General features: G+C 30.2%; 1 protein-coding gene across 1 annotated transcript in view; it reads left to right on the top strand.

Annotated features, from left to right (window-relative positions):
• The window catches only part of LOC142333800 (uncharacterized), a 94,408-nt gene extending 79,914 nt beyond the window's left edge, over positions 1–14,494 (top strand). Inside the window, exon 9 of the transcript XR_012758699.1 lies at positions 14,050–14,494. The gene's annotated coding sequence lies outside the window, so the exon portion shown is untranslated. The remainder of the gene's footprint in view (positions 1–14,049) is intronic.
• The last annotated feature ends 8,653 nt before the right edge of the window (positions 14,495–23,147 follow it).

Genomic DNA, 23,147 nt, shown 5'->3' with positions numbered 1-23,147 from the left:
GATTGTTTTTCCTACATCACTCATATATATAATTACTTACCATGTTAGTGGAATATTTCCTATTCTTTACCAGTTCTGAACATTTTTCCTATTAAGTTTACCCCCTGTAACAAAAGTTATAAGTTTACTTTTGTACTTAATATTTATTTATATTTGGTTTAAGCTTGTATACATTGAATTGGTAATATATCTATCTAAAAGTGTGTTCTATCTTCCTTTAAGTATCTAAACCTAATAAAGCAAATAACCAAAATGTATATTAATATTAGTGTATACTAGATATATAATTTTAATAATACATATTAGAATACATTTTATGTTTAGTTTTCTGAAACCTCAAAGCACATTTCTAGAAATTTAAAACTACAGATTTCTTTTATAATTCTGTAGTTTTACCCACCTGCTACCTCTGATCATTTGGTGAGCATTTACAATATAGTTGTTATGAATAGCTTGTTTGTTACAAAACTATTCTTACAATTTTATTATAAATTTTAAATCTTGCCGATTTAATTACTAGTTTATCAGTAATGATTTAAATAATTATGTTATTGGTATTAAGAAATAATTATTTTTAAGATTACAAATTAAGGTACCTGAATTTTTTTTGGTCTGGAAATAAATTTCATCAATTTTTTAAATGTTGCTACGATTCCTGTCTTAACTCACTGGTGGTTAAGCTGAGAATTAAATATTGTATGTTTGGTACAGTACGGAAAAGATGCTTACTGGCATATATGTCTTGTTTAGTATTTTCTAAGTTATGAGTTAAGTCATGATGGTTCAGTAATAATAATTGTTTGTGTTTTTGTGGGTAAACAACTTTACTAGCTTTTATATTCATGCATTTTCTTGTTTATATATAGTGTGGTTTTAATTAATGTTAACAATAAATGTAGTTTATTTTTACATTATGAACGTTGCAGTAATGATTCAGTTTTAAAAATACATGAATTTTTCTGAAAATTAAAAGTAAATTAAAATTTGAGAAACATGCAAATTGATTAATAATTTAACAGTGTAAATAAATTTTTGTTGCTTAATAGCGTTATTCATTCTGTGAATGATTGAAAATCAACAAAATTTAGATATTAGTGAGATTTGGTGAAACTTGAATCGAATCAGACTACCGTTCTTTTAAAAAATTACAATTAATTGGTTTTTTTTATTGAAAGTTTTATTATGATTTTATTATTTTGCGTTTTACTAACAAAATAGTTTTAATTTGTCTGTAGTAGAGTGGCTTTCTTTCTGGGGGTTGCATTTGATTCACCATACACAAAGAAAATCTTTGATGGATCATTTTTGGGTTACCGATTTTTTAAGATGTTAATAATTTTGATTTAATTCAGGTAGTTATAAACTGAAAATTTTATTACATTTTATTGTAAAAATATTATTAGAAGTTCAACTATTTGTGTTCCAGAAGCATGTTATTTCTATTTAAGTGAATTTAAATCTAGTACAACATGCAGAATAACTTGTCCGTAGTAATATTAGCAGTTATTGCTACAAATAGTAATTAATCTATTTAATATTAATTAAATGATAGTGAGTGTGTGTAATTATATTGATTTTGTTTTATAATTGAGAAATTGACTTTTTTAATTTGTGTTTCTTAAATTCTTGATTTTTCCAATTTCATCTCTGATAACAATTTTTGTTATGGAAATTTTGATTAATATTTCTGAGAGAATAAGTTTTTCTTGTAGTGATTTCAAGTCAGAAAAACATTTGCCTGATTTGTATGAAGTACTTTTTTATTACCAACGTTTTATATTCAGCACGACTTTGTTAGTACACCGAACAAAAAAGGTTTTTCAAGATGAGCCTTCCACAGCTTTTGTAATTTTTTTTGAACTAATCTTTTTTTCTAATGGTTCAATTATATTTGTGTTTTATTTTAGAGCCTCATTAATAATAGCACACTTTTTTTTTAGTAAATATTCATATGGAAGATAATGTTCTACCTGTGTTCTGTTCTGTTTTGGAAATCTGTTGTAATCGTATTTTGATATAAAGTATTTAAAAACATTTTTGAACTGATAATTATAAATTTAAAGATAAGTTTAAACATTAATTAGAAATGAGATTTTATTGACGTCTGAAAGCCACATATGTAATAGAATTAGATGGTTTTATATCAGTATGGATACCACTTTTGAGCAAAAAGATTAAGTGCTTACATCTAGATACCACTTGTGGAGAAAGATGCACATACTACTCAGGAGAAGATTAAGAATGTTATTTTTAATTTGTGTTTATTAGTCATGGCATTATATCAGATAAATTAATATGATTGTAGTAATAACTTGTGAACATTTTATACAAGTTAATGTTTTTAAAAATTTAAGGATTACGTTGAGCATGATTAGAAATGCAATCAGACTACTATAAATTATTTTTGTTTGTTAATTAATGGGTTAGAAAATTGAAATATCCATATTTTAAATAATTTTACTTACTTTATTAGTATTCATTTTTGCCTTTAAGGACAGTGTTTGAACTTGATTTTTAAATGATTATGTGATCCTAAGTTATTTTTTCCTTCTTTTTCTCTTCCAAAAATCTCTTTATTCTTTGACTGTTTCTCATTAACTTTGTTCCTGTTTTCTTTTTTCTTTTACTCGAAATCTCATGTTCATAATTTTGTTTCTAACTTTAACTCTTTCATCTATCCTTTCCTTGTTTATCACTACTTGTCTTAGGTCCTGTCCTACTTCGCGGTGTCAATTGGTTTTTTCCTGATCTAGCCGTTCACATCATCAAAGATCTTCTTGGTGAATCTGTTGTGTTCATTCGCTGTATGTGGCCCGTAGAATGTAAGTCCGCACTTTCTGATCAAAGTTAAGACCCCAATCAGGATCGACCACACATTGAACACCAAAGTAACCCTTTTCTGCGACGTATTGAAGGTGCTTCTTAAACTACATTTGAGAAGTCTCATCTAGAAACACCCCAAGGTACTTTTGAACCTGAACATACTTTATACACTGGCCTGTCATAGTAATAGGAACTCACCGACTCACTGCCAAACGGCCTTTGAGGAGTATCATCGTGGTCTTCTCCAGGGTGAATGTTATCTTATGTTGATGGGTTGACCATGTTAGAAATTGGGCCCTTTTCATTTTGTTGATTCTGTATGTTGCTTTCTTACTTAGGTTGTAAGTGATGAATTCTCCAAGATATTTAAATTGAGGAATTAAGTTAATGGAGGACCCTATTTATCATTAATCCCTATTTATAACATAGGGGTTTCATAGCATAATTACAGTTTTCTTGAGGGGTACTTGTAATCCTACTTGTAGGGCGACTTTTTTGGAGGCTATGAACCTGGGCAAGAACTTCTGTTTCCATGGCTGAGAGAGCCAAATAATCTGTAAACCCCAGGCAGTTTGTTCTAATTGGGGATTTTGCTCCCATTTTGATTTTAGAAGGGTTTTCTTTTTGCCAAATTTTCATGATGTAATTGAGGGCCACATTGAAAAGGAGTGGGGATAATCCGTCGCCCTGTCTGAGGCCGATTTTCATTGTGAATGCTTTCAAAATTTCCCTCTGAATTTTAGTTTGGAATTAGTGTTGGTTAAAGTTAGTTCAATTATTTCTATTAATTTGGAATGAAGGTTGTATATTCTGAGGATTTTTAAAAGTGTGGGTCTATGGATGCTGTCATAAGCTTTTTTGAAGTCTATGAATGAGATAAAGAGTTGTTCATTTCTGAACCTGTAATATTCCATGATTAGTTTCGGCTGAGAATTTGCCTGGGCAACTTCATGAGGGGCAAATTTCACCTTGGTATTATACAAGCTGTGGTTCCAGAGTTCTTAATCCCGTGGTAAATTATGAGAGAAAATTTTGTATGTGCAGTGTAGAAGAGTTATTACTCTGTAATTATCTGGGTTAATTTTTCCCCTTTTTTGAATAATGGATGGATTATTCTTGCGATAAAAGTGTTCAGGAATTTTCTCTGATCCACATTTTGACTAGGTGTTGATGGAGATTTATGTTGCTGATTTTCCTGCATTTTCCAAGACTAGATCATTGCTGCAAGCTTTGTAATTTTTATGTTCATTAATTGTGAGTGTTGAATCGTTGATGGTTGGAGGTTGTATTAGCTCTGGGGATGTTGAGATAAGTGTGTCAGTGTTTACTTGAAAAATTTCCAGTGGGTCATCATAGTTTAAATGTTTGTTGAAGGCTTGTGCCAGGAACTCTGTATTTTCTTGGTTATTATGGGTTACTTAACTGAATATATCTTTGTATTAATGGGAGGGTTCATATTATTTTATATCTGCCGAAAGTTTAGAAGTAATCTTGTAATTGCTTTTATTGAAATTTTTTTGACACTCGGGAAGGATGTTTTTAAGATGTTTTTGTTTTGTTCGTCTGATGTTTTTATGGGTAACTTTGTTTTATTAGCTGTAAATTGGGCTCTTCTCACATTCGGGTTTTATGGTTTATCCAACTTTTCTGTTATAATTTTAATTTGTGATCAATTCTTTTAGAGTTTCAGTGTTGATGAATCCTTTTCCTGTGTCCCCTGTAGTAACACTTTTAATTAGTGTAGTTGGGTCAAATTTTCTTCTGTTTTTATTTGGAAGTTTTTTCTTTTTTACTGAGGTTAATTTTACTTTCATTTTTACAATGTATTAGTCTGATCCTGAGTCAATTCCCTGACTACTTGGACATTGTGGATTTCATGATGAAATTTATCCATGCAGATGTGATCCGGCTGGCATTTGTCTCTTCTGAAGTCTGTATGTTTTCAGGTTTTTAATCTGTAAAGTTAATTTTTCCGTGGATAATTTTGTTTTGTTAATGTTTGATCCAAGAGATCCCAGAATGTTTGAATTTTTTCTCTGTCCTTTAGGATGTTATTTTTATGGTTGGTGGGAGCATGTGCATTATAGATTGTAGGTTTTATTTACTAATTTGAAAGTTAGGGTAGCGAGTCTGGGGATTGAGATTCAAATTAATACCAGTAATGGTGTCAATAATTCTGAAGTTTATTAGGAAACCCTTTCCAGATTGTGGGCAGTTTTTCATGGCTCACTTTCCTGGGTTTCCTTTATAAAATTGGTATCCTCAAGATTCTTTGGTCAAGAAGGGCCATAAAATTTTGTGTTTGTCCATGTTGTCTAATGATTTATAATTATACAGTTTGACCAAGAAAGTTTATGTTGTATGTGGAGATGAATGATATTTGTTTGGATTTAATTTTTCTAAATTTTTACATGTGTAAAGGCTGTTTGGTTTTCAGACACTCCAATCCATCATAATCTTCTGAATGACAATCAACCAAATCTGAATGCTGTCTTTTCTACAATCTTTGGTGGGATTTGTTGCAAATGGTGGAATTTTTCTTCTAAAGACTTTTCATGATTGACTGTATAAGTTATCACCTTAAGGTGAACATAAATCCTCAAACTAAAATTCTGAATGTTATTCAGAATTGATAATGGACACTCTTCTCGAACACCTAAATCTATATATTTTATTTCTTTCCCATTGGCTATCTAAATACATGCCCTGTAGTACATACTGTGAATTACTTTTACTATGTAAAAAGAAATATTGAAGGTTGATTTCGATTTATTTAGTTCTTAAGTAAGAATTATCAAATTATTAAAGAATATCCAACCAGACAATTTGGAAGCTCAAATCCGAATTTTACTGAAAGATGTCAAAGATTTCTACCTTATTATACTTAATTAAAATATTTGTTTGTTTTTAATAAAACCTTTTTTTTTTTTCATTCATAAAGTGCATTATTTATAAGAAAGAGAAGAAGATACAGTGTAATAATGGAAGTTAATCCATATATTTTACTATGTAAAATATATGTTAATCCATATATTTTATATTTTGAATCTTCTTTCTAAAGAAGTTTTATCAGTATAAAAATTTTTATATGTTATGAAAGTTTAAATTGTTGTTTTAAACACCTCATATATCATCATTTCATCACAGGTTGGTGAGTGACCTGTTTCAGCTTTTTTCCAACATTTTGTAGGTCTGCCTTATCATGTCTGCCAACAGATGGGATTTATAATGTTAACAATGAAATACGCTATTATAAAAGTAAGTGGAAGCAGCATTGGAGCAAGTGCATGATAAAAGAATTTCTAAGTATTTTATTTTTTTATATGCAAAACTCTACGAATGTTCTCATTAATTCGTCATACTATCCATGCTTGTTACATCCCTCAAACTCCTCAAAAAGGACATTTCCATAGCCTGTATCCTACTCTCATCCTTACTTTTATGGATTCATACTTCACTGCCATACAGAAGTGTTGGGACTACCATGACTTTATACAGTTTTAATTGGCTTTGGACACTCATCCTATTCTTGAGGTTCTTCCTAATAGAGCCACACATTGGTCTAAACCTGTTGATCTTCATTTTAACGACATTGCTATTGTAGGATGTAGGATATGTAGCAGCCGAAATAGTCAAAGAAATGCATTGTTGACTACAATTATTGATCTTACAGGAGGCTCCCTTCCATATAAACCAAAAACCTTGGTTTTAGAAGCTGAGACTTGGCATTATACTGTTCTGCAACTTTACAAAGTTGTAAAATATTGTACTGTAACTCATCCTTGCTCTCAGCTAAGGTAGCCATATCATCTGCAAATAATAAACAATAAACATATATGTCGCTAATTAAAATCCCTTTTGAAGCTTGTTCCTTCCACGAGTGGATCATGTCATTAAGATAAAGATTTAACAAAACAGGTGATAATGGACACCCTGTCGGACACCTAAATCTATACATCTTACTTCTTTCTAATTGGCTATCTGAATACATGTCCTGTAATACATACTACCGATTACTTTTACCATGTAAAAAGAAAGCCCGTTACAAGTCCACATTTCCCGCGACATTTCTCTATTAACTCAACCAAAAGCTTTAAACAGATCAACAAATACAATATACGTTTCAAACTTACATTCTCTTCTTTTTTCAATAATTTGTTGGAGGGAAAAGCATTATCCGTGCATGACCTACCTCTACAGAAGCCACTTGCATCAATTTTACCTCGACTATTGCAGTCACTCTTGAAGCTTTTATTTTAGAGTATCTTATAACTTGCACAGAGCAATGAAATCACATGATAGTTGTCTCACCCTTCTTAAAGATATGTCGGACCTCTTATGCAAAACAGTAAAAATAATAAAATGTATTGATTAAATGTATTTAATTTAGTGTTTTAATTTTTTGAATATGTGATGAACACATGCAAGCATATACACACATGCACAAGCATAAATAAATACATATGTACATATTTGTATATAAATATGAGTGTGTATTTGGATATTATTTTGAAGCTCTTTTTCATTCCACGAGCGGATCATGTCATTAAGATAAAGATTAACAAAACGTGATAATGGACACCTAAATTTATACATCTTAATGGCTTAAACATTTTTGTGAAAATTAAGTTTATATGCTCTTGGCCATGATTTAATCTTGCATTATATTTTATTTCATATTTAAGACCTGTGCGTTCCATCACCATTTGTCATATTCTCACTTGAATGTTATTTTATTAATCTTCATAACATGTGCTGAACGACTTTTGTGTTTTTTATAAATGTTATACATTTTTAAAATATATTTGACATTTTCTTCTGTAACAACAAGTTTACAGTTTTTTTTATGCTGTCAGTCGTAGTTGAACAGCAGGAGATATGAAACTTTTAACTTTCAATTAGTGTGTAAAATCTATGTAGGATGTAACAGATTTGTTTAGGATGTACAGTTAACATTGTAATTTAATGGTTCAGATATTTTCTGGATAATATAAAAATCTCATTCATTTTAAACGATTGAGCTGAGTTAAAATTCACATTTTTATTAGTTCAATGTTTACTGCGTAACTCCATCCACTTATTTAAATACACTTAAAAGAAGATAAAAAATAATTCTTGAGAAAAGGAGTTAGGAAACCATGTATGATTTGATGGTAGAATACTTTAAAATCAAAGGGCATCCATTCAGATTCAGGCTACTGTTTGTAATTAATCGTGTCCAAATTATTAACACTGATAGTGATTTTATGTTAGTATGGCATTATCTAGTGGCTTCCAAATACTAATTTTGAAAGTTATTTTTTAAGAAAAATTGCTAGACAATTTTATTTATGAATATTCAATAAAATTAACAAATTTGTATAAAATCAATATTTTTTGGCAATTCTCTTCAACCATAAATTATTATTACAACTTTTTAATCATTATTAAACCGATTTTGTATATAATTAGAGTAATAATAATAATAACCAAAGTAGAATAATAAAGTAAGCTCTTTTTGCTTACCTCATTTAAAATAGGCATCATCAGCTGTGTTACTTAAAATGCATATAAAAATATATTATTCACTGGTGTGAATGAACTGTACTGTCCGATTATTAAGAACTGTTTTGAGTCGCATTAATTAGAAATGTCAACTTATTTTCAAAGTTATAAAATAGTACGTTTACAGTGTTCACAAGATCATAAATTCTGGCTCTTTAGTCATCAATTTGGTTTTAAATTGATTACTGTAAACTTTTTTTAATGTATTACTTTGTTATTGTTATAAATTTCCATTGTATTTAAATTATCTTCATAGTTTGTAGTAGTGTTTATTTTTCAATAAATGTTCTGTCATATTGGAAGATCTTTGCTACATTTTTTATAAGTTTTGAATTGAAATGTTTATTATATATGAACATATCTGTTTTAAGAAAATCTTAATTTTTATTGTTGTATATAAATATAATGATAAATGAATTTTTATTTAGTTTTTATTTTGATGAATTTATTAGTTAGGAATTTTTTTAGTTATAAATCAAAATTTATGTGGTTCATTATTAAGCTTCTTGTTTTCTGCAATTCTGTTATTATATTTGCAAAGGAAGTATTTCTTTTTTTTAGACTTCATTTATATATAATAGGTAATTTTTTATTTTTATTTTTCTTACGGCATACAAATATTAATATTTATATTATGTTAAATTATATGGATATAAAATTTTAGAAATGTAGGTGACAAAGAAGAACTCTTTAGTAATACAATTTATTATTAAATCCACTAATTTTGGTTAATATTTTTTAATTCAAATGGCAAATCTTTTTTTATAAAACGTCCTTAGTATTTCTTAAGTATTTTTTCAATAATTCTAATCATGTATTATGTAGTATTCTTTCATTATTGTTAATTGCAGATATATTTTATTATGTATTGCTATTGTCAAAATTAACCTTCTTTTACATTACATTTTTGTAGTGTGCCTTTTATTCTAAGTGTTTGGTCAGTAAAATTTGATGATATGATTCTAAAATTAATCAGATCCCCAATTAACTAGATCTTTCATTGGCGGAAGAATTTATTTTCATTTCCCTTTTTTGTGTTTTTAAATTATGAAGTTTTTTCTTTTTTTTCATTATTATCTGTAGCTTTTGCACATCATTTCTTCAGAAAAAATTTTACATCACAGTTGCTCTTGCGTACCTTCCTTCATTCCATGCATAAGGCTCATATGTTACTAAAGAAGGATCAAGATAGAATTATAGAATCAATAAAAAATAGACAAAAAAGGGTTGTGTGTGTGTGTGAGACATTTTTTAAATATATAGAAATATAGTGAATGATTTTATATATATTATATAGAGAATTCAAAGTAAACCTAGTTTGAGTACATCAGATATTATTTTGAGAGATTAGGAATAAAGTACTTAAACTGAAATTAATAACAGGTAACAGATTTTCATTTGATTCTTAAGAACCTGTGTAGAATCATGTCTAATTTAATTATGTTCTTGGTTGAATTGCAATTTTCATAATTGTCTTTTATAATGTATATAGTTTTCATAATATTAGATCTGGTTTTTGTCTTCTGTTAAGACACTTAAAAAATTCATAACCATCTAAGAACTTAGTAAATTTCTTAATGATAGCATAAAGAACATTTAAAGTGAACTTAATTAATTTTGTGATTTTTGAAGTAATTATTTATTAAAGTTTTAATTATACTTTTGTTAAATTATAATTAAAAATTAATAAGAAATAATAAAATAATTTAAACAGTTAAGTTTAGTAATAGTTAATAAAAAAGAAACAGTCATTCTTAATTATAACAGAAAAATCACAAAAAAAATGTTTTAATGCATTTTACATTAAACTTAGAAGAAAGCCCACAGATTGTTGTTAAAACCATTAAAAAAAATTCATAGTTTTCTTTAACTTCACTATTACAACAGACAGCTCAATTTTTGTTTCAAAACTTATAATAATGTTTAGTAGATAATGGAAGGAGAGGCTGTTGGACAACATATACCAATGACTAATGGACTTTCAGCAACTCTGTCTTTTTTAAGTTCTCTTTGAAATATAATAAGTTATTTAGTTATATAAGTTATAGTAATAGTAAGAATTAATTTTTAAAGGATATCCTTTTTCAAGTTTTTTTTTTCTTTTTTTTAAACTCCCCCAAGACGACCAGCCCACGCTAAAAAGCTTAACACAGTCGTCTCAGGGTTTCATGGCAGCGCAGTCTGCCCTCCCTAGCTCGTCCGAACTCGGACATCCCATCAGGGTTTCTCGTGCCTCCTTGAAAACATACTAATCACCTCTTCCAGTGATCAGAATTTTTCTCCACAGGAGACCCTTCCATTCTGATCAAGACACACATTTCGTCGTTTGCCCTTCACAATTACGCGTCCCCCCATGCACACCTCGAGGGTCCCCCATGCCATCATCGGGAAACTCCGACCCACCCACTCTTGCGCATGAGTAGGCCTGAACACCCTAGGCATAGAGGCTGCCTCCCTGGCCCCTACACGCATCAAGATGGACTTGTACCTGTCCTCGATTCCCCAAGCATTCCCATGACCCCTTACTTGTTGCGCCATGCCTCCTTCGCCGTCAGCGGTAGAGCACCGCACACAATATCCCCCCTCCATGTCCATCGGTATATCCGGCAGCATAATCCAACAACAACATGAGCAGACACATAATATAATCATAAATTCCTAACCTAGCAAAGTACATTAACAACTACAAAAAAACAAAACACATTTCGACGCCTCTTTTGACATCGAGGGCCGTGTGCACGTCAAGGGGGTTCCTCCTGCCTCTTCGCTGTTAGAACGAGACGAGCCACTCTCTCTACCTCCCTCCATCTATTCTCCCTCTGGAGCATGTGTCTGACGACGTTATCTGGTGTTAAGGCCACCGGAATCTGACGTCTCTCGCTCTCCCACCTGACACAGTCGAACCAGGTGTGTTCGGCTGTGTCAGGTGTCGCACAGTACCTGCAACCCGCCGTTCTCCTCCTCTTGAAGCGATGCAGATAGCTATCAAAGTTCCCATGGCCCGAAAGTAGTTGAGTGAGGCAATATCCAACTTCACCATGCTTACGTCCCACCCAAGCACTCACGTCCGGAATCAGACGCATAGTCCACCGTCCTACCTGGCTCGCCTCCCACCGTTGCTGCCAGATGGCCATGATCTGCGCCCTTGCATTCTCTTTGTTTACGCCTTCAAACCGCAAGCATCGTTCCTCAACCAATAGGTCTATTGGCGGTGTTCCCGCAATGATCCCTTTTCAAGTTACACCCAGCATATCTACCAGTCAACCAATTAACTTTGTCATTGTTAACTGTTTTTTACATATCCATACAGATTACTTGAAATATTGGTTTTGTTTCTTTGTTGATTGTATTATATTTACCTAGTGCTGTAAAATAAATGTTGCTTTCTTTTCTGCTCTTCCTCTCAATCATACCAGTCTGGGAAGTTGAATAAAAAAGAATGGCTTGGTACATAATTATTACTTTAGTTGCTAGATCAACATCTTAGAGTAGTTTCAAAAAAGTAAAGGCCATATTTATGTTTATATTCTGATCTGAACATGAATGAGAATAAATAATAGTATTTTTGTAATTCTTTGCATATTCCCACCGATGATTCTGCTTACAAGCATTACATTCTTGGGACTCTACTTTCTTCTGTCTTATATCTCAAATTTATATATACTCTATTGAATTATCAAAGGTAAGTATTCCAAAAATTATATTTAAAATTCCTTTTTGTAACAGGCAACAGATATTGTTAACTTTGGAAAAAGTAATGCCATCTGTAAATCAAAATGTACAGTCATAAGCATTTTCAGATATGGATTTAACATCATCATTCAAGGACTGCCTCTTTCTTTAACATGAAGATGAAGCTCTTTTTTCTTTTTTAACCGAGCATTTGTGCTTTTATCTTTGTTTAATTGAATCTTCATATTAATTACATCATATTTTGTACATGTTTCTTTTAATTATCATAACTTTAAAATTAAGGTGAATTCAAACCTAGTATTTTAAATCCTAAAATACCAGATTAAATGAAGTTAAAAATACAGTAAAATACATTGAAATAATTCTTCTCTTTCACTAGCTTTATTCTTAGCTCTCTGTATTTGTCACTGTGAAATGTGTAAGATTTTTAATATTTGAGTTTGGAAATATATATATATATATATTACTTTTCCATCTATATAGTATAAAGCAGCAATAGCTATGTAGAAGGGAAAGTATGATGCAGTCAAATTTGAGCATATTTGATTTTCACCAAATCTTGATGAATTGACCCCTAAGAACCCCAGAAAACCGAAAAAATGGCATCAAAATTTCCCTGACAAAATATGAGTACATGTGTATGTTTGTTGGCTTCTAAATCACCTTATATCTTCCAGAACTACTGACTGATTTTCACCACACTTGGCTATAATATTTTTATAGCCAAGAGGCATTGATGCTGTTAAATTTTCAATTCAAAAGGTCAGGGGATAGGGAATATGAAATCGCCTCCAGATTTTGCATAATGAAGGTTATATATATTTTTTTTAATTTTGTGAATATTAATAAACAACTTCTGTAAAAAAATTTTGTTAAATTTCACCTCCACCCCTAAAAATGGTTTTAATTTTGAAGGGTTATAGAAGGCAGTACAAGAGGTGATATCCATTGCTTTTTTTTTTAAATATTTTTTTAAACATCTAGGTAAAGGTTTTTTGCTAAATTGCACCCCCACTTTAAAAAATAGTAATAATTTTGAAACGATGTAGAAGGCGGTTCATTGCAGTTTTTCTATTACCATACCCTTTGGATCCACAAATTTGTTCCCCATCAAAGTGAGGTCTTAACCCAGCCACCCTTCCCCCTTTCACACCCCATATCCCACTTAGTGGCCAGACCACTGCTGTGGTCATCTGCTTTGTTGTATTGTCATGGGTGAGTGGTGAAATTAAATAAATGAATAATATTTAAAGTGGCTGCTAGTACCGCCACACCTGCGTGAATGAAATACGGTATGCATGCGCACTTTAGTTAAAATCATTGAATTAAATAAACAAAAATTTTATATTTAAATAAAATTATAAATAAATAAAGTTGTAAATGCAAGCTGTACATCAGAAAAAAGCCGCGTGACTGGAAAGTACTACCACTGTGTTGCCAGCTTTTTTTATTTATATTACTTTTTGTGTATAACTGTAACAAGGAAAAGATTTTATGTCTGTAACATAAAATGTCTTTTTCATAAGAAAATTGAGGTTTTTCTCTATTATCAGTGACTACAAAGACTTCTAGTTTATTAATACACCTATTCAACTTAGGCTAATTTAAAAAAACATTTTTTTACCCCTTGTCTTTCACTACCATTACTAATATAATGTTGAAACATAAGACATTACAAAACCCCCTTCCTCCTGAGGGTATATAATCTTTCCAGTTTTTTAAGTTTTAACTGAACCTTGCAAAAATATTTTTTGTTTAGAAAAGTCTCCTTGTGCAAAATGAGTAACAGAAATTTTCTAATGTTGTTTATAAGGAAAACTTTTAAGTGCTTTTGTTAGATCATTTATTATCAAACTGCAACACATGTATTTAAAAATATAAAATCTTTGTTTATAATAAATATTTATTTTTTGAAAAAATTCTTTTGCATATTTTTCTTCATTTTGAAGTGGTTTGCTAACTGTCATTTTCTGCTTCATCATTTTACAGGATTTCTGAAACAGTATAAATGAATCCTGCAAAGTACATTTGGATGGAAAATAAAATTTAGTTACATAATATAATGGGAAATTAGGTGAAATAATATTCCTACATATGTTTGGAAGAGTTCAAGGTTGTAAAAATTGGAGAACAATTTGTTGTTAAATTGCTTAGAGTGGTGTTGATTGCATTACTTAACTGTTATGTATTAGCCACCTGTTTTATCCATGTTTTTCCCAGAATTTTTTTATGGATTTGGTGAGTTTTGAATCAACAACCATCTACGCAAGCTGAGCATATACTTTATGTATGCAATGTAACTGGCATCAGTAACTGATACCAGTTTTTTCTATACAGTAAATACTCATATAGTTACTGATCGTGCTAGCTCGTCTGCAAAGAATTAAGTTTCTAAATAAATTTACATTTTAAATTAAAATGAAATATTTTTGGTATTGAAATGGTCATTTTATATAATTTGTGTATTCAACAAACTTGATTGGAAATAAAAAGTAGTTGTTCAAAAAATGTGTATTCAGTAGTTCTTGTTTTATAATTCATTAAAATAATAATAATAATAATAGATTGAATAATTTTACTTGGTGAAAAACAGTTTAATCAGAAAGTAAAAATTGAATTCATATAATACTTTATTTATTGAACTTAACTGAATTAAATAATTATTCTTTGTAAGAAGCAGTCTTTTTTCAAGAAAATATAGAATTTTTACAATATTAATTCTTCACTAACTCAGTGTATATATGGAATAATAATGATGTGCTAGGTGATTCATGAAGAATGTAGCAAACATTTAGGACATGTTTTACTGGGAAAATTAGATGAAAGTTCATAAAAATGTAGGTTGGGAAATGCTTTGTTAGTGAGTTTTAGCTGGTAAAGATTTTCCCCTGATTTATGGGCCTTTGGTAAAATTAAGCCAGATTGTAAGGACCCAAATAAAGGGGCAAATTGAAATTTACTTGGGTACCCAAATTTAGGATACGTGTAAAATTTAAATTCTTATGCATCACTACATATATTGTCATTCAACAGCTTTTATGAATAAGCTACGTCTTGGTGAATTGATGGTAATTACATGCAGGATATTGGAGATAGTTGAAAGTCTCCCATTTGAATTGCATTTTAAAGCCTTTAATGAGACCTGCAGACTGGAATAACTCATTGTCATACAGAAGAAACATCCTGAACTGAGCTCTTTATTGAAGATCAAGTTTTTCTAAATATTTTATAGTAAACTATTTTTTGATGTTATTGTCTTACCAGATTCCATCTGTCAGGAAAATTCTCTTCCATTATCAAAATATATGTCAAAAATTTATTGTTTGACAGTGCCTGCTTTAATTTTATGTACATCTTTGTGCCATTTTTAAATCACTCATACCATTCTCTCACAATGCTGTCTCTCATTATTTCTTTACTATCTTATACATACTTTATGATATTGCTTTCATCTCTTTATGATATTGCTTCCTTCCATTTGGGAATAAAAATCAAACCGTTTATCTGTTGGCAAGAAACATTAATAGGTCCATGTTTACCAGTTTTTCAAACCTATGTACAATAAGGTTCAAAAATTGCTTACATTAAAAAATTTTAGAGTCCATTTTCTTCAAAGGAGTTTCTTTTAGCAGTTGCACACGTTTGAAAATTTCTATAAAATCGTGGAAACATTCCTAGCACTCATTTTGAGATGGCATTCTTAGCAGCTATCACATTTATCAACATGTTAACTTTCTTTTATCTTTTCACCTTCATTGAATTTTTTAAGCAAGGAAATAAGTGAAAATCAGCTGGTGTCAAGTTGGGAGAGTATGGTGGGTACTCCAGCGTTTGTTATATTGGACTGAGCCAGATTCTTTTTGACAAGCTTGGTTCAATGTGCAGTGCATCATCATACAAAAGAATCTAAATTTTTCTTTCTGATTTTTCTGTATGCTTCCTTCTTATTACATCCCATAAATGACAAAGGATATCAACATAACTTCTTTGTTAACTGTACATCCATTGAGTGAATTCATAGTGAAAATTACCCTGTGAACTCAAAAAAAGCTTTCTACATAACTTTTTGTTTACTTCTATCCAAATTAAATTTTTATGATCGTAGAGATTTTATTGATTATCACTCTTGTCTTTGTTAATATAAAAACACCATGTCTCATATCTTATGATCTTAAATCAATCAGTCATAATGACAAGGTCTACCAGTGCCATGCAAGTTTTTTTCTGCAGACAAAATTTTTGGACAGCACGCTGAGAAATGTAATAAATGTTTAATTCATTTGGAGAATATAACGGCAGCTTTCAACTGATATCCCAACTCTTTATGCCATTTCCTTGACAGTTTTTCTTCCATCACTTAAACAACATTTCCAACTCGCTAGATTCTCATCATTTGTTGAGGTAGATGGATGTCCACTATTATTGCTTTTAATTTTAACACAAGCATCACTAAAATACTTATGTCAATCATAAATCACTGCTTTCTTATGCTTGTCCAAGCAGTGTTCATGTGTCAGTGATTTTTTAAACAAAGTGAAAAATGTAATATTTATGTGTTGTTAAATTACTGACATAGCTTTAGTGTTGTTGTATGCAAAACAGGAAAAATGTGATGTAGCTATGTAATGTCGTCACTTTTCATGTTGATTATTACGTTAGGTTTAAAAAGGGAAAATTAAAAGAAAGTTTTTAACTGGAAAGTGACAGGTTATAAACGCTTTATTAAAGAACCTAAAAATAAAGATTTTTTATTTTTATTTATTACATGTAAAAAATTTTTTCTTACCTTGTTATATTTACTATATCAAACAGATATTCTATATATATTAAAGACATATACATGCTATTTATTTTTTGATCGAATACCGATTGGAGCTAGAATTTGTCTATTAAATAATTTCAATAATATGTGAATATATATTGGGGCTTCCTACTACTTAATTATCCCTAAAAGGATGAAACTGAATAAATGTGGATTATTAAATCCCTGTGATTATATTTAATATGTTGAATAAAAATAAATACCTACACAGATTCTACTTTTATAATTCTGAGAAAATATATCTTGAGTGGCATGTTTAAAGTAAACTTCAAGGAGTTAATACTGGGAAAATGGATTTCATATATCTAGTTGGTGTTAAATCATTTAACAAAAGGATCATATAAAGGACAAATTCGTAACATCAGATAGTCATTTATGCAATTCCATTCATAGATAGAATTTCAAATTCACAAAGTGCATATCGATTTACAGGGATGATATGTTTTCTTGAGCTCCAAAGAGAAAAACATACATGGGGGCGAGCTTAAGAAGTCAATATTTTACCATTCTATGATCTGGAACTTATGTTTGTTTGTCAATTAATTTCATTAACAGCATTGTTATTTTTCACTTGTGGTATAGCCTGCTGATTTTAGGGTTGTTAGATGAATTAAATTGTTAAAAATCACAAATTTTATAAATTTAGTAATTTACAGTCGCTATATTATAGATGAAGTTTGTAGTGTGTAAAAAAAACATTAAAGGTAATTAAATAATCCTTAGTTAAAACTGACTTTATTACAATTAAAATTAATTTTCCTGTAATTTAAGACTAACTTTTTTAATATGACAATGCATAATAACAATGCGTTAATTTAACAAAATATGGCTTGGAAATATTATGCGCTTGTGTTTTTAAATACGTACCATTATCATACATAAAACTTCCTACAGATTGTTATTCTAGTGGAGTGGTTTTGAATCTTACATTTTGTATCGGATTATTTATAGTTTAAAAAAAATTACTACCCTTCGTTTTACCAGTTTGAAAACATTCGGCACGATAAATAGATCATCCTGTGTATTTGTGCCATGTTTATTCTTCTGATTATATTTATTTTCTGTTTATACAAACAGTAGAGTCCCCCAAACTATCTTCTAGACATGACAATTGCTAGTGGTGGGGGGAAACTTTTCCCGATAATAGTTACTGATAATGCTACTTAAATATAATGGTAGTGAAGGCAGGTGTGATACAACAGATGATATAGATACGAATGGCCATAAATTATAGTGTGTGAAGGATTCACCTATCTTGGAAGCAGAATTACGTCAGATGGGTGAATCTTGAATTACATAATTAGCAAAATAAAACAGGCAAAATTAGCATTCAATAAGAAAATTAAAAACCTCAAACAATATAATAAAAAACAAAAAATTAAGAAAACAACTGATGATAACATTCATATGAGGTGTTTTCCTATATGGCAGTGAAGTATGGATCATAGGGGCAGAAGGGAAAAGAAGAAGAGATGCGTTTGAGCAGTTGAAGATTATTCAGAATTTGAAAATAACCGATGAAGAAGTGTTACAAAGGATTGACAAGGTGCCCTGCTTATGAAGCTTATCAAAGAAAAGGCAAGACACGCAGATAGAACATGTACTAAGGCATAACAGTTTGTTGCACAACATTATAGAGGGGGTAGTTGAAGGAAACAATACAAGAGGAAGACCAAGACTAGGTAATATTGAACAAATCATACAGTATGTTGGGTGTAAAATGTGTATGAAAACAAAGAGATTAGCACATGATAGCATGGTAGAACTGCCTGGAGAAGAAAGACTACTGCAGACCAATCCTAGGATTTTCTTCATAAGGCCACGTTATGGAGGTGGTTTATCGTTGGCGGTATAGTGTGCAGTATTAATTCTTTAAGCAACAACAGGATTACATGTTTTATTCATTAAAATTGTCCAAGTTTGTATCAAATTATAGAGTATCAATATCAAATAGTCAAATGAATTGGTACCGAAATGAATTGTCATTTTTAGATACCGCTTTCTATCTGCTAAATGTAAAGAAACGTGTCACTGATACAGGACTTGCTCGTTATTGAAGGATAAGTCCAATCACCATTAAAGGAAGTATCTTTATTTAGAGATAACAATGAATACTTAATGTTTAAATAAAAAACACGAGAATGTAATTCTGGCACCAGTTCAAGGAAGAAGACTAATGGATGAAAAGGAGTAATGTTAGAAAAACAGAATTAATGAAATATCTTCTTAAAATAACGAAGAATTTAACAAATAAAACAGTTCGGAAGTTTGGAGATGTAAAAACGAATCCAAAAAGTAGAATTTAATAAAAAGTAACTGTTATACTTACTAAGATTGAACCTTCTAGTTGATCTTTATGTCTATGTTGAGTGAACTTCTTTATGTTATTTATGGTGTAACAATAATATTAAGAAATATTATAATAATTAATAAAAAAAACAATGTGAATGTGAGCATGTGTGTATTTTTTTATAAATATATAACAATTTGTTTCTTTTTTTTTGTTAAGTACATAACAATTTCAATATGAAGTAGTTGGTTCAAGCACGAAATACAAGATATGGCGTACCCACAGTTTTGCAAACTTATGAAATATTTGTTTACTAGATAATATTTTTAAATTTTCTTTGTAAAATCTTAATATGATGAAAGTTGTAGGCAGCAATATTTTTATTTTATTTTTTTTTTTACCTTAAGATTTATTTATGATTTCAATATGATGAAAGTAGTAAAAAGCAATTTTTTTTTAGTTACATCTTGTCTTTTTTTTATGTAACGATTGCAATTTTCTTTTGAAATTTTTTATAATCACTTACGTAAATTTTCTTTGTAATTATTTCAATATGATGACAGCAGCAATTTCTTGTTGTAATGAATTTTTTTTTGTTTTATGTAAAGATTTCTTTTGATAGTAGGTATTTCCTATTTCAATTTCTTTATTGAATTATGTAAATTTTCTTTGTAACTATTTCAGTATGATGAAAGTAGTAAAAAGCTTCTTTTTTTTTTATGTAACAATTGCTTTTGACTGTAGTTTCCTCTTTTTCAGTTTTTTGTAATCATTATGTCAATTTTCTTTGTATTTCAATATGATGTATGTAGGCAGCAATTTTTTTTGTAGGTAATTTTTTTTAACTATGTAACAATTTCTTTTGACTGTAGTTTTCTCTTTTTCAAATTTTTGTAATCATTTAATGTAAACTTTCTTTGTAACTATTTGAATATGATGACAGCAGTAGGCAGCAATTTTTTTTTGTAATGTATTTTTTTTTTTATGTAACGATTTATTTTGTATATAGTTATTTCTTTTTCAATTTTATGTAATCATTGATGTCAATTTTATTTGTAATTATTTCAATATGAAGTTGTAGGCTGCAATTTTTTTTTTGTTATGTAATGATTTCTTTTTTTTTTAGCAATGTAATCTTTTTTTTTTATTAGGTAACAATTTACATAAATTTTTTTTTAAACATTTCAAGATGAAGGTAGTTGGTTCAAGGGTGAAATAGAAGATTGTGTTCCCACAGTTTCTCAAACTTTTGAGATATTCGTTAAATAGGTAATATTTATAACATGAAAGAATAAACTAGATTGGTATAACATTTAGTATTTTAAAAAAATTAGCTTGGTGACTCTAGCCCTGTGTTGGGTTAGAACCGACCTAGGTGTAGACATTATCAGTGTTATGGTCGGGTAACCCCTTATGCTGAAAAACATCACTTATTGTGATGTTGTGATATCTTGATACTGTATTTTTTATGTTTTTACTGTTATTTGGATGACGTGTATGAAAGATGTTCTTGTAATAATTATAATGAACTACAGACAAATAGTTACCTAACAAAACTGAATTCTTCAATTTTAGATCAATCAAATACCAAGAGATATTACAAGTATAAAATTCTATAACAAATAAGAAAGATGTTACAATATTCCTGGAGTATGACTTATTTTTTTTTTGTATAATTCTTGTTTTTATGATATATTATTGATATAGATAATATATAATATACATTCGGATAATGGTAAACGGTATACTGATTCTATCACATTTCAGTATATCACTAGACTGTTGGTATGTGAAACTAATAACGTGTGTACAAAAGTAGAGAACTGTATAAAGAGTATAGTGGATGATAATTGTTCAGAGTCAAGGAAGTAGATGTAAGTGAAATATGAGAGAATTGTCAGCTTTGACCAAAAGGGAATGCATATTGATGAGCAATTATTAGACCTAGTTTGTTACAATTGTTATTCTACAAAAATTCAGACTTGAAGCAATCGGATAAAACAAATAAACGTGAAATTAGGACATACAGAGCTGTAATCAAAGCAACCGACGCTGATTTAATACTGACTGGTCACTTGAAAAACAGCAAATGCTGCAAATACATTAACTACATCAAAAACTTGTTTATACATAACACCGATCACAACTTTGTTTTACATACCCTCCTCCTACTACTCCTACTACTACTAGTCTCCTACTACTCCTTAACAAACACCTATTAGCTAACTCACACCAAAACCCTATACATCCTTATGCTGATCAAACGTTCAATTCACCCCTACCTCTGCCCAAGTTACCCATGCCTTATGTTACCCATAATAAAATCCCCCATTAGTGGTGACTAAATATTACCTAAGGTCATGTTGGATCTGAACCTGAACCTGGTCCTAGTCATGATAGGACAGGTCAGGACTAGACAGGACAGGACAGGTAGGGTGTTTATGTTACACAAATCCCTGCTGCAGTTAATGTTTTACAGGATCTACTACTTTTCTCCTTAACCGTCGACATTAACCGCCCATAATCTTGACTCCGAACTCATGAACTAGGTTTTGTGTGTAGTAACATTTGTTGTAAGAATGCAAGTGTGTTATTTGCCCCTTTTTTACATGTTCTTTGTAAATGGGAAATATCATTGTACGATCTGATAGACTGAGTTTCTCTTCATAGGTAACTGTAGTTTTTTGTAGTCCATCGTAACTATTACAGTATGACAAATGTTAATGATTAAATATGAATAATACACAAGAATATTTGTCAACATCAGGGGTATGAAAAAAAAGATAAATCAGGAAAAAATATTAGTATAGTCTATTATTTATCAGCAATGAATTTTATATGTATTAAGTGTACCCTGCATACCGCTGCTAGTGTCTTCATCTAGTTCAGTTCTAACCTACCGAGGCACTAGTGCTGCGTTAACATAACCTTAAGGGTGCATACACAGTGTCGGCCACCTTGGAATTTCTGTTTTCACTGTGGGAAATTCCCTTTTGTCTCAGTGTTTTCAATTAACGAATATTTCAAAGGTTGGCAAAACTGAGGATTCGTCATCTTCTATTTCTCATCTACTACTGCCTACTATTGATGAATGAAGCTTTTTTATTGTTGTCTCACATTGTTGTCAATTAACAAATATTTTTTATTGTCATCTTCTATTTACTGCCTACTGCCTACTACTGATGAATGAAGCTTTTTTTAGTGTTGTCAATTAACAAATATTTTATGTTCATCTTCTATTTCCTGCCTATTACCTCACTTACATCACATATCTACTTTACTGCTTACTACCCACTTAAGTGCTGCCTACTTTTGATGAATGAAGCTTTTTTATTGTTGACTCACAGTGTTGTCAATTAAAAAATATTTTATGTTGTCATCTTCTATTTTCCGCGTACTACTGTCTGCTAGCTACTTAACTGCTGCCTGCTATTGATGAATGAAACTTTTTTATTGTCTCACAGTGTTTTCAATAAACAAATATTTCAAACATTGGCCAAACTGAGGATTCGTCATCTACTTCCCAGCTTCTACCAATCTCCTAACTACACACATACTGCTTATGAATGAAGATTTCTTATTGATTTTTAACGGAACCGTATTCATTTACCATCAAATACGTAAAATTTTGTTGGTATAATTAAATGCAATCCAAATCGATTTGTCTTATGCCATCTTAACATTTCTGAAAGAAAAAACATATCAGAAAAAAATTATTTGTACGGAATAATTTGTTTATGAACTATGAATGTTATATCAAATAGAAAAAGAAAAATTTTAGATGGTCATCGCTTTTATAAAACTGTCACTTCATCTCGTTCTGAAGCATTACTAATTCTAGAAGACTATTCCCATCCACATTCTCCATGGTTTTATTGTTCAAATTCGATGACAAATATTGTTAATTTGTTGCTAGACTAATATTTCAGACCATGTAAACGCTACAGTTTTTTCAATTCTTATGATTATACTATG

Source organism: Lycorma delicatula, chromosome 13 (assembly GCF_047948215.1).
Source record: "Lycorma delicatula isolate Av1 chromosome 13, ASM4794821v1, whole genome shotgun sequence".
Taxonomy (NCBI): Eukaryota; Metazoa; Arthropoda; class Insecta; order Hemiptera; family Fulgoridae; genus Lycorma; species Lycorma delicatula.
The sequence above is the reverse complement of the archived record's forward strand: the minus strand, read 5'-3'. Positions and strand labels throughout refer to the sequence as shown.